Source organism: Oncorhynchus kisutch, linkage group LG1 (assembly GCF_002021735.2).
Source record: "Oncorhynchus kisutch isolate 150728-3 linkage group LG1, Okis_V2, whole genome shotgun sequence".
Classification (NCBI taxonomy): Eukaryota; Metazoa; Chordata; class Actinopteri; order Salmoniformes; family Salmonidae; genus Oncorhynchus; species Oncorhynchus kisutch.
This window is the reverse complement of record NC_034174.2, coordinates 15,393,019-15,402,496: the sequence shown is the minus strand read 5'-3', so window position 1 is coordinate 15,402,496 and position 9,478 is coordinate 15,393,019.

Genomic DNA, 9,478 nt, shown 5'->3' with positions numbered 1-9,478 from the left:
ACATTGTAAAATAAGAGTAAAGACATCAAAACTATGAAATAACACATGGAATAATGTAGTAACCAAAAAAGTGTTAAACAAATGAAAATATATTTGAGATTCTTCTTGATGACAGCTTTGCACACTTTTGGCATTCTCTCAACTAGCTTCAACGGGAATGCTTTTCCAACAGTCTTGAAGGAGCTCCCACATATGCTGAGCACTTGCTGGCTGCTTTTCCTTCCCTCTGCGATCTGACTCATCCCAAACCATGTCAATTTGGTTGAGGTCGGGGGATTGTGGAGACCTGATGCAGCATTCCATCACTCTCCTTCTTGGTCAAATAGCCTTTACACAGCCTGGAAGTGTGTTGGGTCATTGTCCTGTTGAAAAACAAATGATAGTCCCACTAAGTGCAAACCAGATGGGATGGTGTTTCCTGTAGAATGCTGTGGTAGCCATGCCTCCAGACCAGAGGACAATTTTCCACTGTTCTAATGTCCATTGCTTGTGTTTCTTGGCCCAAGTTTCTTTGCAGAAATTTGTCCATGAACACAGTCTCCTCTAAACAGTTGATGTTGAGATGTGTCTGTTACTTGAACTCTGCGAAAAAAAATTGGGCTGCAATTTCTGAGGCTGGTAACTCTAATGCACTTACCCTCTGCAGCTACACTTACCCTCTTCTATTCCTGTGGCGGTCCTCATGACAGCCAGTTTCATCATAGCGCTTGATGGTTTTTGTGACTGCACTTGAAGAAACGTTCAAAGTTCTAGACATTTTTCATATTGACTGACCTTCATGTTTTAAAGTAATGATGGACAGTCATTTCTCTGCTTATTTGAGCTGTTCTTGACATAATATTGACTTGATATTTTACCAAATAGGGCTGTCTTCTGTATACCACCCTTACCTTGTCACAACACAACTCATTGGCTCAAAACATTAAGGAAATCAATTCCAAAACTGAACTTTTAACAAGGCACACTTGTTAATTGAAATGCATTCCAGGTGACTACCTCATGAAGCTGGTTGAGAGAATGCCAAGAGTGTGCAAAGCTGTCATCAAGGTTGGTTGGCTATTTGAAGAATCTCAAATATAAAATATAAAATATATTTGGATTTGTTTAACACTTTTTGGTTACTACATGATTCCATACGTGTTATTTCATAGTTTTGATGTCTATTAGTCTGCAATTTTGAAAATAGTAAATAGTAAAAATAAAGAAAAACCCTTAAATAAGTAGGTGTTCTAAAACTTTTGACCGGTAGTGTATATATATATATATAGGGTGTGGTTGAATACCAATCTGTGATCATCACCAGGCCGGTTCAATGTGTCAGGTGTAGGATCTACCCTGGGAGATTGGTTAACCAGTGGCATGTATTCAAACCCAGATTTGTCCATTGGACTGCCAGATGGTGAAGGGTGATTCATCACTCCAGAGAACGCATTTTCACCGCTCCAGAGTACAATGGCGGCAAGCTTTACACCACTCCAGCGGACGCTTGGCATTGCACATGGTGATCTTAGGCCTGTGTGCTGCTCGGCCATGGAAACCCATTTTATTAAGCTCCCAATGAACAGTTCTTGTGCTGACAATGCTTCCAGAGGCAGTTTGGAACTCGGTAGTGAGCGATGCAACCGAGGACAGACAACTTTTACGTGCTACGCGCTTCAGCACTCGGCGGTCCTGTTCTGTGAGCTTATGTGACCTACCACTTCGCGGCTGAGCTGTTGTTGCTCCTAGAAGTTTCCACTTCACAATAACAGCCTTTACCATTGACCGGGGCAGCTTTAGTAGGGCAGACATTTCAGGAACTAATTTGTTGGAAAGGTAGCATCCTATGACGGTGCAACGTTGAAGGTCACTGAGCTCTTCAGAAAGGCCATATTGTTTGTATTAAAACAACAATACAATACAATGCACAGACAATGCAAACGGCTGCTCCCATCAGTGGGTGCGCTCGCCCCCACGCGCCCCGAGACGCCGGCAAGACAAAGCCCCGCCTCCGGCCCAAAGGGATTTTCCATTGGCGGGAAAAACCAAGCCCCGCTCGAATGCCTATATACTGAGCATTCTTTATGTAGCAAGAATTTTATATAATAGCTTAAATTGAAAAGAATGAATTGATGTATCAATTGTTATTTTGTATATCAGTTCAAAAACCTGATTCCATGGTATTGGGACATCGAAAATCTGCATTATTGTAAACTCTCTTGTCCATAAGTGAATCTGATACATTTTACGATTTATATTAGTCATTTTAAGCCATTTATGATTTTTAATTGGTGTCAGAGAAACTAATTAATTCCTTTCTTTTTTAAGCAATTGCCTTATCCATTTTTGTGGCAGAGCTGCGATGAGTTGGTTATAATTGTGTATTGAGCATACATCTCCATACACCTGGATTCATTGGTTGTATGACATAATTCCACCGTCGTTGTTTACAATTGAATTCATAAACATGATACCTCCATCCATGGTTAATTTAAGAAAGGGACCATTTTAGCTTGCTAGCTAGCCACCGGAGGACAACAACACAACGAGATGCAACTATTCAAGTTTCTATTTGTAAATTACTTTTTGCTTTTGATTTGATTGGTTTGAAGCCAAATCCAAACGCGCTTCGTTTTGCCAAACGCGCTTTGACACTTTTTTTGTGTGCCAGGGCCATTCACAGTTGAGCTCAAAGCTGATTGGCTATTATTTCATATTTTTTATCAAGGGAGGACAAATACTCGCTGGCTTACTTTGCTTTCAATGCTGTGGGCAGTAACAATGTCATACTCTTTTTGACCAGACAGCATAGATGTCATACTGAGAAAGAGGGGTGCTCACTAAAATGCTTTCTCCGGTGAGATGCGTTCAGCCTCTTGCGAATTGAAGCTAAATGATGAAACACAGAGACAAAAAACATTATTTTATATGTTGTTTTTTCATCATTTTCTATTGGTACAGTTTTTGGGGAAGCCTGGCTTCCGTTGGCAACCTAGTGGTTAGAACGTTGGACTAGTAACCGGAAGGTTGCAAGTTCAAACTCCCGAGCTGACAAGGTACAAATCTGTCGATCTGCCCCTGAACAGGTAGTTAACCCACTGTTCCTAGGCCGTCATTGAAAATAAGAATTTGTTCTTAACTGACTTGACTAGTTAAAGAGGTTAAATAAAATAAAATAAAAAACAGAGGCCTGAACCTCCGGAGGATGTAGATGATACTGAGTCTTCTCTGTCTCTGTGGACACATGCAGCTTTATCTCCCAGGGTAATGTCTGCTACATTGAACCGGCCTGGTGATAATTACAGATTGACATTCAACCTTCCACCGATTGTAACACAAACACATGTCATCAGGTATATTAGGAAAATATTATTTGACTGCTATAAACGTCCATCAAAAAATAATGACATGGAAAATACAGAACATAAGTTCTACACCCAATAAATCAAGAGCTAGGAATGCAAGGCAAGGCAAGTTAAGGATCAACAGGTTCCAACGGGAGTCGAGCACCACCTTATAGATAGAGAGCTCCCGGTAGGAGTAGAGTATTTCCGGATCTGATGGGGAGTGTCTGCTCAATAGCGGCATACCATCACAGGGAATTACAACACTCATGTGGAATTTGCCCACGAGGAGAAAGGGGTGCAACAAAATCACTGATAAGTGAGAGAGAGAATTGAGGGTTGGGGAGATCAAGAGTGCAAATATGGGAGGGAGTAAGACTGTATAGAGATAGAGAAGAAAAGGAGAAGCTAGGATGGATAGAATAAGAGAGAGAGGTGGAAAAGGGAAAGAGGTGGAATAGAGAGAGGTAGATCAGAGAGAGACAGGTGGAATAGGGAGAGAGAGGTGGAAAAGAGGTGGAAAAGAGAAAGGTGGAATAGGGAGAGATGTGAGAAGGGGTCACGGTCAGGTCTTCCCTCAGACTGTTTACGCTCCATAACCGAGGTGGAATCTATTCACTCACACTACTCGGTTGTAACTCAGTATCAGTCAAGGGCAAATGCAATTGGAGGGAGAGCGAGAGAGTGGAAAATCAAACATACCTGAGTAATTATCCTATTACCACAAGCTAACAGGTATGCTAATATAACAACATAGTAACACAAACACACAACTACCCAGGCGCATCAATTTCATCCAACCATAATTGCTGTCTCTCTTCACAGTTGCCATAGAGGTACTTAAGCAGTGGCTGTGGCTATCCCTGGACAGTTGTTCCTGGCCTTTGTGAAACTTCCTCTCAGATCCTGTAATGGAAGCATGGCTAATATGACATTGTCTGGAAGACAATAATGATTTATGGAGTGTTCAAAAACCCAACCCCGGGCTTCATGACAGCTAAGATTAAAATTATTAACTTTCTGGCTACTGGAACTAGATGGGGCATATGATAAGATCCGTAATGAAGCAAGGCAATGGTTCAAGGGACGCTTCATAAATCACTGATAAGTAGCTCCAGGAGCCGTTTTGTACAGTATGTTTACAAATGTAATTAGCATGAATGTGGTCAGTGAGCCATCACTCACAACCTCCCAGTGGCAGACACCCTCTTCCCAGTGGCAGACACCCTCCTCCCAGTGTCAGGCTCACCGCCTAGAAGGGGTCAGGGCCAGAAGGGGTCAGGGCCAGAAGGGGTCAGGGTCAGAAAGGGTCAGGGCCAGAAGTGGTCAGGGCCAGAAGTGGTCAGGGCCAGAAGTGGTCAAGGTCAGAAAAGGTCAGGGCCAGAAGTGGTCAGGGCCAGAAGTGGTCAAGGTCAGAAAGGGTCAGGGCCAGAAGTGGTCAAGGTCAGAAAGGGTCAGGGCCAGAAGTGGTCAAGGTCAGAAAGGGTCAGGGCCAGAAGTGGTCAAGGTCAGAAAGGGTCAGGGCCAGAAGTGGTCAAGATCAGAAAGGGTCAGGGCCAGAAGTGGTCAAGGTCAGAAAGGGTCAGGGCCAAAAGTGGTCAAGGTCAGAAAGGGTCAGGGCCAGAAGTGGTCAAGATCAGAAAGGGTCAGGGCCAGAAGTGGTCAAGATCAGAAAGGGTCAGGGCCAGAAGTGGTCAAGGTCAGAAAGGGTCAGGGCCAGAAGTGGTCAAGGTCAGAAAGGGTCAGGGCCAGAAGTGGTCAAGATCAGAAAGGGTCAGGGCCAGAAGTGGTCAAGGTCAGAAAGGGTCAGGGCCAGAAGTGGTCAAGGTCAGAAAGGGTCAGGGCCAGAAGGGGTCACGGTCAACGCTTCAAAGAAACACACTTCACCTTTCCCTGAGCTACATCCTAAACAAACAGAGAACAGATTGGTGGCTAGACAGCAAAATTTATGACTCAAACTGCTTGCTTCAAACTGACTGTCAGAGAAAGAAAATATTATTTATTTTGTCTCTCCTTTCTTTCTTGAAAGTATTCTCTTCATCCACCATTTAAGTGGGTGTGCCAGAGAGCTCAATCAGCAAAGGAAATGGTTCCAACCTCCTGTTCTCTGTATTTGTTCATGGCTGTTACTCCTGTCTTTTCTCCTGTCTGAGCTGAGGCGGAGAGCAATGACATCACCAGTTCTAAGTGTTCCCAATGTTTTATGTTCTCAGTGATGGGCCAGACAACGGAACCACAGAACAACAGAACCAGTCCTGCTGTACCAGCCACTGGGCTCCATCTCCGGAATCAAACCTGCCCCTTGAAGCCCAGTCTCTTTTTGACAACCAGGACATTTTTAAGATGATGTCATATGGATAAGTTCAATGGCAGACTCCATTTTTCAACTTACACTTGAAAGGAAAAGCACCATGGAGATTATGTAGAGAGGAGCATGATCAGGCTTTTTTATTTGTCCAGTTCCACAAAACACACATGCTACTCTTTAAGGAGAATCATTTTACATGAGGCGTACATGTGACCATCTGTCATTAAACAAAGTAAATCCAGCATGTATAAATTGATTTTCACTTGCATCAATTTTACAGTGAGGAAATCCGAACTAAGAGTTGTCATAAAAAGTAGAATTTACTGTAGGCTGGTTTGAGGCAAACTAATCTATACACTGTAGTATTCCAATAATGATGTGAGTACTGGAGTGGCTAGGAGTAAATGGCTAAATTAAGGCCACATTTACAGTGACTTCAGGCATAATACAAAACATCATACTGTAATTACACCCACCTCTATCCACAAGGAGCCACATAGCCATTTGTCACATTAATGAAAAGATAGTGCTCACATTTTAATTTGTTTTGCACATTTTGTGCTGCATGTTTGTCCGTCTGGAACTGCTGGTTTCAAAACCTGCATTCGTGATGATCAAAATAGTCTCTGCTGTGCAGATTGACAGCACCGCTCTCTGCTGTGCAGATTGACAGCACCGCTCTCTGCTGTGCAGATTGACAGCACCGCTCTCTGCTGTGCAGATTGACAGCACCGCTCTCTGCTGTGCAGATTGACAGCACCGCTCTCTGCTGTGCAGATTGACAGCACCGCTCTCTGCTGTGCAGATTGACAGCACCTCTCTCTGCTGTGCAGATTGACAGCACTGAGGTGCCTGCTGAAAGAGAGCACTTCTAAAGCTCCATCCCCTGATTGCTGGTCCCTCGTCTGCTGTCCGACTGGGATAATTGTGCTTGCTGTGCTCCATCCCTGACACCCCTAGTGCCTGAAAGCTCCAGCAGTACGTGAACGGATTACAAAATGGTGACTCGCCACCGTTGTGCCCTACTACCTCGTTTGGTCCTCATCCTCATGAAGTCCCTCTCACATTCATTTAATATTCAATCAACTGTGACACTACGGCTGTTGGTCGATAATGATGACGTGTGACAGAGGGGGGTTTGTGACAGAGCGGATATAAAGAGGAATGGAAATCAGACCATTAAACACAAAGGAAACCTTGAGAAGTCTCTTTTCAAAGATGCCGATAGTACAGAAAATCCAAGGCTGTTTAGAAATGTGTAATGTTGTCAAATTGCAAACATTAACAACCTCTAATTGCACAGCTCCAGTTATCTATTCCTTGGTATTATAATTTAAATCTGTAAATACAACAAGAGCTGGCCTTTACTCCATGCATAAACTAAGGGGCCACATAATCTAAAGGCCCCTAGGAAGCGCCATACATGCAATGCCATTATAATTTCTCTGCATAAGATATCCCAAGATGAACATTCAACAGCAATGTCCTTTTAAAAGACACAGTAGTCTATATCTATTAGTATGCACACCTTGTCGTTTTATAGCCAGACATTTGTGCTTTAGCTTACAGTGTGGAAGCTTGCTGTATTCCCACTGTCCATCTATAACACCATTAATACACAGCTCTGCCAGACAGTAGCACTTCTCTTCTAGGCGTTTCTTTAATTAACCTTAAGTTCAGAGTCCAAGTCATACAACATAACAAATTCAAGGAAATGTATGAATTTAACTTACAATATATATGTTCCAGATACATTCTCCATCTATATGCAAATAAAGATAATGTATTAGAAGAGTACATGTGCAGCATTGAAAATATTCATTTGATCAGTGCCACTGGCTATATAACAAATGACTCTGAAGGGAAATGCAGATTGCTAAATGGGGGAATCTGCAGGGATGAGCAACCTGGGTGAATCAAAGAACCTGACCTTAAGAACACAAACCTCCCTTAATAGAGAAATAACACCTCAGTATAATCCTTTTAATGTCCATGATGTATACGTGGTCAGTGGCGCTTTGGTGAGCATGAACATTACAGTTCAGTTAAACTAAGGATACATGCAGAGACACGCTCCACGGTGGTGTGCATCCATCATTTGACGAAGGAGAACACTAATAAAGTACTGCACTCTTAGAAAACAAGGTGCTATCTGGAACCTAAAAGGGTTCTTCGGCTGTCCCCATACGAAGACCCTTTTGGGTTCCCTTTCCCCAGAGGGTCCGACCTGGAACTAAAAAGGGTTATTCTATGGGGACAGCTGAATGACCCTTTTGGAACCCTTTTTTCTTATGTTGTGTACTGAATAACTGACAGCCTATACGGACTGAAAATCACAACATATTCGTTTTTTTTTTTTTACTGTAGGCCTACAGATGTTACACTGAATGTGCACTGACGGTGTCGATAGCAGAGGGGAAACGGAATGGTTTCATGTATGTCTTCCTTCCTCTGTACTGCTGCAAAGGGCTATACTTGACACAGCACAGATCTCACTATTACAACGGGAGAAAAACCAGAACGATAAGAACAATGCTGTAACACTGTCTCACATCTAATTAAAATAGAAGTGTCAGCTCCCAAAAACCATATTTATAGACTAGTTTGTTGTGTAAGGAAAAGTTGAGTGCTTTGATTCAACAGACTGTGAATGTTAAACAGCACTCGGTGTTGGGCCCAACCGACCAACACTCAAGCATGAGCAGAAAACAGTCATGTAGCCGTCCCCTTTTCACAAAGCAGAGCATGGAGAGGGGGGGGGGGTTCTCTGGTACAGAGGTTGATGAGAGAGCCATGGCAGGCCAGAGGACAGTGATTTATGATCAGCCTATGGTGGTGCATTGCTGGGATCACTCTGCAGCTCTGACTCCAGACAATGCCTACCATGGTGGGTTACCAATGATGGAGTATCTGTTGACCCAGCATGGCATCACCAATCATACCTTACCACCTCTACTTCAAACCAGCCACCAGAGGGGTATGGATTCTGTTCTGGCATCAGCACTGACATAATCAAACGCTTGGCTCGCCGTGAAAAAAATAATAATACTAAGGGATAAGAGCTGCAATTGGAAGTATGAAATTGCTGAATTACTGAACCATAGCACATTTAGGACACCAAAAACAAAAGTTGGATAGCAAGTCATGTGATTTCAAGCTGTTTTTTCTCCAAAACACATGCCCTTTAACCTGCCATTGTTGGTGGTAATGCTATGCACTTGCCTTGTTTCCCTGCCAAGACAGGCTTTCCACTGAGTTGTGCTGCTTCCCTGCCATGTGTCTGTCTCCAGACTTAAAGACTCCCCTCACTGAGAATGCCTCTGGTTAGAAACTGCATTAACCACTCTGTGTTGGATGCTTGAAAATAAAGGAGCAGGTTGGATGGGAGACAGCAAAGTTTGAGTCAAAGGTAACCTGCTGATGTGAACTAAAATCACAAAACACAAATCAATGGGTCCATTTTCCCTTGAGTGGAGTCTTGTAAATGTACAGAGTAAGACACAGCAACGTAAGGCTGTTCTGTTCTACATTGACTGACTGAAGGCCGGGGTCAAGAATCCATGGACACAGCGACTTCAGATATGACTCGAGGGTTAATTAGAGCAAGCTACACAACTTCAGGGGACAAATCAAATAAAAAGGAGCCATAAGCAGAGAACTGGCACATGGCTTGGAACCATTGACAATAACATCTGATATTTAGTCCCAGAGCAATAGCATCCGGTATCACAAGGTAATCCAATTACAGTCTCACAGCCGCTTTGCCCACTGTGTTCTGGCTCTGGCCCAACCCATGTTTCTGGACCAATCAGATGGCCCCGAATGTGTTGGCATTCAGTATAGGGTC